This window comes from Monodon monoceros, unplaced genomic scaffold (genome assembly GCF_005190385.1).
Source record: "Monodon monoceros isolate NGI ecotype Baffin Bay Population unplaced genomic scaffold, NGI_Narwhal_1 Super_Scaffold_1, whole genome shotgun sequence".
Lineage (NCBI taxonomy): Eukaryota > Metazoa > Chordata > Mammalia > Artiodactyla > Monodontidae > Monodon > Monodon monoceros.
In genome coordinates, this window is record NW_021703765.1 from 10642430 (window position 1) to 10649554 (window position 7125).

The 7125-nt window shown below is 38.3% G+C and overlaps 1 pseudogene; it reads left to right on the plus strand.

Moving 5' to 3' along the window:
- The first annotated feature begins 1183 nt into the window (after positions 1-1183).
- LOC114900194 lies at positions 1184-2512 on the plus strand (annotated as a pseudogene).
- The last annotated feature ends 4613 nt before the right edge of the window (positions 2513-7125 follow it).

Here is a 7125-nt window from a genome sequence, read left to right on the forward strand (position 1 = left end):
AACAAGTGTTGAAGAGGATGTGGAGAAAAGGGAGCCATTGTGCACTGTTGGTGGGAATGTAAATTGGTGCAGCCACTATGGAAAACAGTATGGAGGTTCCTCAGAAAATTAAAAATAGAACTGCCATATGATCCAGCTATTCCACTTCTTAGTATTTATCTGAAGAAAGCAAAAACACTAACTTGAAAAGATATATGCACTTCCATGTCCATTGCAGCATTATTTACAATGGTCAACACACGGAAACAACCTAAGTGTTCATCAGTGGATGAATAAAGAAATTGTGATATGTGTGCACAATGGAATATTATTCAGCCATAGAAAAGAATAAAACCTTGTCATTTATGACAACATGGGTGGACTAAAGGGCATTATCCTAAGTGAAATAAGTCAGACAAAGACAAATACCACAAGATCTCTCGCATATGAGAAATCCAAATCTAAAACAAACAAAAAAACCAAAAAAAAAAAAACAGGCTTATAAAAAAAAAGAAATGGAATACTGCTGTTGACCCTTGAACAATGCAGCATTTGAGGTGCTGACCCTCCGTGCAGTCAAAAGTCTGCATATAAGTCATAGCCAGCCCTCTGAATACGTGGTTCCTCCTTGTCTGTGTTTTGGCATACAGGGATTCAACCAACCTCAAATCATGTAGTACTGTAGTATCTGCTACTGAGAAAAAAACCTGTGTATAGGTGGACCCCCACAGGTCAAAATTGTGTTGTTCAAGGGCCGACTGTAATCTCATAATCTAAATGTTAATAATGTTATCCAAAAAGATCTACTTATCAAAATTATATTGATTTTTTTTTATAAAATTAATATTTATTCTTAATCAAAAGTTCATCAATGTTTTTCATTGGGTTAGAATGATTGCTAATTTCAGATTATAACTGCTCATTTTTGTTCAATAATATACAACCCAAATGCTGCATAGAAAATTGTAAGGATAAACAGAGTAATAAGCAATATTAAAAATAATATCAAAGAATATTAAGATAAAGACATTTTTAAAAATCAGCCTAAATTACGATTTACATGCACATTAGATTATATTTTTAAAATTGGTTTAAAAAATTATGGAGATATAATGTAAAGCATGGTGACTATAGTTAATAACACCAAATTGCATATTTGGAAGTTTTTAGAAGAATAGATTTTGCTTTTCCTGTGGGAGCCGCCGGGTTGAGGGGAGCGTGGCCTTCTCCTCTCCCGCCATGGCGTGTGCTCGTCCACTGATATCACTGTACTCTGAAAAGGGGGAGTCAGCTGGCAAAAATGTCACTTTGCCTGCTGTGTTCAAGGCTCCCATTCGACCAGATATTGTGAACTTTGTTCACACCAACTTGTGCAAAAACAACAGACAGCCCTGTGCTGTCAGTGCATTAGCAGCTCATCAAACCAGTGCTGAGTCTTGGGGTACTGGCAGGCCTGTGGCTCGAATTCCCAGGGTTTGAGGTGGCGGCACTCACTGTTCTGGCCAGGGTGCTTTGGGAAATATGTGTCGTGGGGGCCGCATATTTGCGCCAACCAAGACCTGGTGACATTGGCACCGCAGACTGAATACAATGCAGAAGCGACATGTCATCTGCTCTGCGTTGGCTGCCTCGGCTTTACCAGCGCTGGCCGTGTCTAAAGGTCATCGTATAGAGGAAGTTCCTGAACTTCCTTTGGTAGTTGAAGATAAAGTTGAAGGCTACAAGAAGACCAAGGAGACTGTTTTGCTTCAGAAGAACCTTAAGGCCAGGAATGATATCAAAAAAGGTCTACGGCTCACAGCGAATGAGAGCTGGCAAAGGCAAAGTGAGAAACCGTCGCCGTTTCCAGCGCAGGGGACCCTGCATCGTCTATAATGAGGACAACGGTATCATCAAGGCCTTCAGAAACATCCCTGGAACTACTCTGCTTAATATAAGCAAACTGAACATTTTGAAACTTGCTCCTGGGGGGCATGTGGGACGTTTCTGCATTTGGACTGAAAGTGCTTTCCGCAAGTTAGAGGAGCTGTATGGCACTTGGCGTAAAGCTGCTCCCCTCAAGAGTAACTACAACTTCCCCATGCACAAGATGCTCAATACAGACCTTAGCAGAATCTTGAAAAGCCCAGAGATCCAAAGAGCCCTGCGAGCACCACGCAAGAAGATTCATTGCAGAGTCCTGAAGAAGAATCCACTGAAAAACCTGAGAATCATGTTGAAGCTAAACCCATATGCAAAGACCACGCACCGGAACACCATTCTTCGCCAGGCCAAGAACCACAAAATCCAGATGGATAGGGCAGCAGCAGCAATAGAAACCAAATCAGATGAGAAGGGGATTCCAGGCAAGGAGCCTGTGGTGGGAAAGAAAGGAAAGAAGGCTGTTTGCGTTAAGAAGCTGAAGAAGCGAAAGAAGGCTTTGGTGGGAAAAAAGTCCCCAGTGACCAAGAAACAAGCAGCTGAAAAGAAGCCGGCTAAAAAGAAGCCTGCAGAAAAGAAACCCACCACAGAGGAAAAGAAGGCTGTGGCATAAACTTAAATTTGCTTATTTGGCAAAGGTCAAATCATTTTGGAAAGCTAATTTTGAATAAAGACCTGATCAAAGAGAAGTGAGAAACATGAAAAAAAAATAAAAAAGAGTAGGTCTTAAAAGTTCTCACACCAGAAAAACAAATGTTGTAACTATGTATGATGACACATGTCAACTAGACTTATTGTGGTGATCATTTCACCATGTATACAAATAGCAAATCATTATTTGTACACCTGGAACTAATATAATGTTATAGGTCAATTATACCTCAATTAAAAAAAAGTGAAAAAAAATTGGTTTAAAAATTAAAGAAAAAACTAACACAAAGCTGAAGTTATTTTAGATGATGTGTTTGTTAAATTTTTAACTGAAAACTTTAAATACATCTTAATTTCAATGTGTTCATTAAATACTGAATCCTGACAGGTACTATTTTACTGTAAATATTTTTCCTTGGCCAAATATGTGTTTACCAGCTTGTACATCAGGCTCAATTCTATACTAGAGTCTCTTTTCAAAGTAAAGAATGCAATGAGCTTTCTTAAGAGACTCAGCTTCTACAGCCTTGCGGGTTTCACAGTTATAAACAGCTAGTGGCAGAGGGCACTGCTGTTTTAAATAATAGTGTTGTGGGTCACATTTTCAATTCTTCTGTTAGTTTGTTTTCTGACCAACAGCCTCACTTCTAAGTGGCCTGATCTAATTTCTTCCAAATTATAAAAATCAATACAGGTTAACATGACTGATGCAAGAAACCAGAATGAAAAAAACTGAAGTTACCATATAAGTCTATAAACTGAGATTTACTTACAAATGTGCTGCCCTAATTCAATGCAGAAAGACTCGACGGATAAGACAGAGCAACACACTCTGCCACTGGATAGTAAGTAATCGAGTAAAATGTTATTTCCTTAGTCCTTTTACCTATTACTTAATTATGAATAAAGGTGACTTTTAAATTGTAAAAATTATACATGATTTGTTAATTTAGCTTAACTTTTTTTTAACATCTTTATCGGAGTATAATTGCTTTACAATGGTGTGTTAGTTTCTGCTGTATAACAAAGTGAATCAGCTATACATATACATATATCCCCATATCTCCTCCCTTTTGCATCTCCCTTAACTTTTGATCATCCCTTTATTTAAATCTACAAAATTAACTCCCCTTTCATATCATTCCCACCTTTGGATGATCAATATCATAATTTATGTTGTGGAGATAGTAAAACAACTTTTCTCTCTCATTACCTTCTATTCTTTTTATTATTTACATTGTATTTTTAAATTTTTTTCTCCCAGCTTTATTGAGGCTTAATACTTTATATTACCTGATTACCAGGCTTATTCAGGCCGGTTACGTGGAAGGATTTCGCCTAATCCCAAAGAACAAGGGTGAGGAGTAAGAGAAAATATTATGCTCAGACATGTATGCAGAGCTCTTCCTGGAAGCAGAAGGGACTCATGCCTCCCCAGGGAAGTAGGGGAAATACCATCATTCAGCACGTGAACATCAAGACACACACAAAGCAGGCGTTGCGCGGAGCAAATGGAGCGACTTGAGGGATGGACCGCAATAAGGCTGCAGAGACTGAAGAGCACGCCACCCATTTTCCGAAAGAAATTTTCAAACTTAATACATTTTTGCCTTAATCACCTTTAACTTCACAGTAAAATACCCTTGGAAAACATATCATTCATCTTTACATGTATTTATAGCTCAAATATGTATTCAGAATTTTCCATTAAGAATAATATACTATTCTTACTTTGCCTGAATTCACACAGGAGTAATTCTCTACAGAACTACACTTCATTTACTTTTTAAGTGTGTAACTCTGGAAATGATTTGAATATAATGAAAATGCTATTAAATACATTTTTGTTGAACAGAGTAATAAACCTCACTCACTTTAATAATCAGAATGTAACCCAGTCATTCATCTTCTTGGAGAACACTGCATGTCTGCTATAAAAGGTAACGGAGCTCTGAGTATGCCATTTCTCCTATTTTAATGTCAAACCAAAGCCAGGAAAGAATTATAAGGTATGACACGTACATTGTTTGCTAAAACCAAACTCACAGCACTATATTTATGCCCTGGGTGCAAAAATCCTAAATGGACAGAAGGATAAGAGTGGCTTTATTTTACAACTTTACTGGTAAGAATTGCATAAAAGATATGTAAAAATGGTGGAAATTCTAAGACATCTTGGGGAATTGTAAAGAAAAGTACATAAAATTATAGTGTGAGGAAGTTTGAGGAACACGTTTTGTGCTACTGAACGCTGGTAGGACTCTGATTGAAGGGTGGAACTCATTCAGGCCTCCTCAATTACAAAATAATAGTTACCTTTCTTTTCCTTTTGTTTAAAGCTCCCATATGAATACGCTTGGGGGAAAGCATTATTCCTTTTAGAATACTACTGAGATTTGAAGATTCAATGGTTCAAAGAATGTGGGGTTTAATGCAAAAAAAAAAAAAGATATCTTTTAAAAAAGAACATGACTTGTCTATTCCACAGTCTAATCTTAATCTCTCCCCAGATAAAGCATATTCCTGTGTAATATTCTCTTAATATGAATACCATCATCTAGAAACATTCTCCATTAGAGTTAAGACTTCCTTAGCATCACATGGACTGATTGCTTTCATTTCAAAAATAATATAGTTAATTGCATCCTTAGTTTTTAAAAAAACCCTTAAGTTTCTAAAACAACCTGGTTGCATTCATGTTAGGTACTCCAGTGACCCTTAGTTATTACAAACGTATTATGAATTATATGTAATTAGCTGCACTTACCTTCTGCACTGCTGCCCAGACCGGAAACTGCAGGATCAGCTTTGATTCCACTCAGTCTCAAACCTGCACGATTCTCTGTCTTAATTTGCATTCAGAACACCACTGCGTTTGACCCGGATTGTTTGGGAGGATCCACGACTTTAAGCTCTTTATACAGGTCATGCTCGAGGCACAAGACCACAAGACATGGTTTGAATTAAGACCAGGTTTGGGTTTGCTGAACACTGTAAGGCAGTGGCTTTCAACCTTGCCAAAACATTGGAAGCACCTGGGGAACTGTAAAAAAACATGTTGATGCCTGAGTCCCACCTGCAGAGATGATGATTTAATTGGTCAGAGAGCATTGCAAAAGTTCCCCAGGTGATTCTACTGTGCAGTCAGGTTTGGGAACTACTTCTCTTAGCTGAGCATTGTCTTGCAGAGAGGAATGTAAGCACGACTGGATTTTGAGAAGGTATGTGGATGAGAGAGGAGAGAATCTGAAATTTTTGAGAGGCAAAGTTGTGATGATTGTACAGGAAGGTGAAATTTTTAGGGAAAATTAAAACAGGTGTTGGAAAGGCTCATCAGGCAGTTGCGCTGTACTGATGTGTCATATGGTGCTCTCTTCTATGCTCTCATACTCAGTAAATGCTCTGCAGTGTCGGTTACTTGGGGGATGGCTATATGTTGGCTGAGATAACGTTCTATCTCTGCCAACCTACCACCCACAAGTCAGGGGGGGCCCTTGACAGTCCCTCCACATTCTATTTTAATTCCCTAGTTAACTGTCAGTCTCCTGCTTTAATTTGAATCTCTTTGAGAACGATTTTATCTTTTTCATCACTGTGAAACATTGTAGTGTGCCTGATAACTATCTAAAATTCAGCAAATGTTTGTTGAATGAATATTGAATAATGACGAAGTTGAATAATTTAAGATTACTTTTGCAATTAGTTCAGTCTTTTTGGGCAAATAAACAAAATAGTCCCACACAAAAACTGACTTTTCTTCTTTCTTGCCTTAGAGTTTTCAATATTGATTCTCCTTTAAAGTCTCAGACGAACTCTTTCGAGACCCAGGACTCAGCTGGGGGCTCCTTTATCCCTTTAAAGAAGCTTCTGAAAGAGGTAATATGAAAAGTGACATCAAGGATAATAAATATACTGTGAATTCTAGGAGACAGTTGCCTTGATAAAGCCTCTCAGACTTAAATAGTTCATCTTGGCTATCTAAGAGACGTTACCTAAGACTACTTCTGCCCTTGGGAAGAACCATATGTATGATGTTAAAAGATTAGAGTAGTGTGACAGTGCCAGCTTATCTGAGGAAAAATTCTCCTTCACAGCCAGCCAGGAAATATCCTTACTGAGATATAATCGAACAGCCCCAAATTCTGATTTAACAACAGGTATGCTTTGCTCTTCTACTTTGGGCGTACCCTGACTGTTCCAGCTGACTGTCTTCTATTCTATTCTAATATTCCCCCTGTTTTTACACTCTACCCTCTTTCTCATCACTCTCCCTCTGACATATTGATGAATTCTCCTAGTCATCTCTAGAACCCACATTAACCCTTCTAACAGATTATCGTTTCACCCTGTGCTAAAGCCTTCTCTTTTGGGTGTCATGAGTTCTAGCAGTTCACCTTCTGCACTCCACTGTTGTCATCTATTGACCTGAAAGCTGCTCGCCTCCACGCACATTCAGTGAAGACTTTGGCAACAACCTTACTGTTCACAAAAACACCTCTCATTTTCCTGGACCACTGTTGCTACTCAATTGTACTTTTGGTCCATAACAACTTTCATTTCCATCTCATGCTTTAG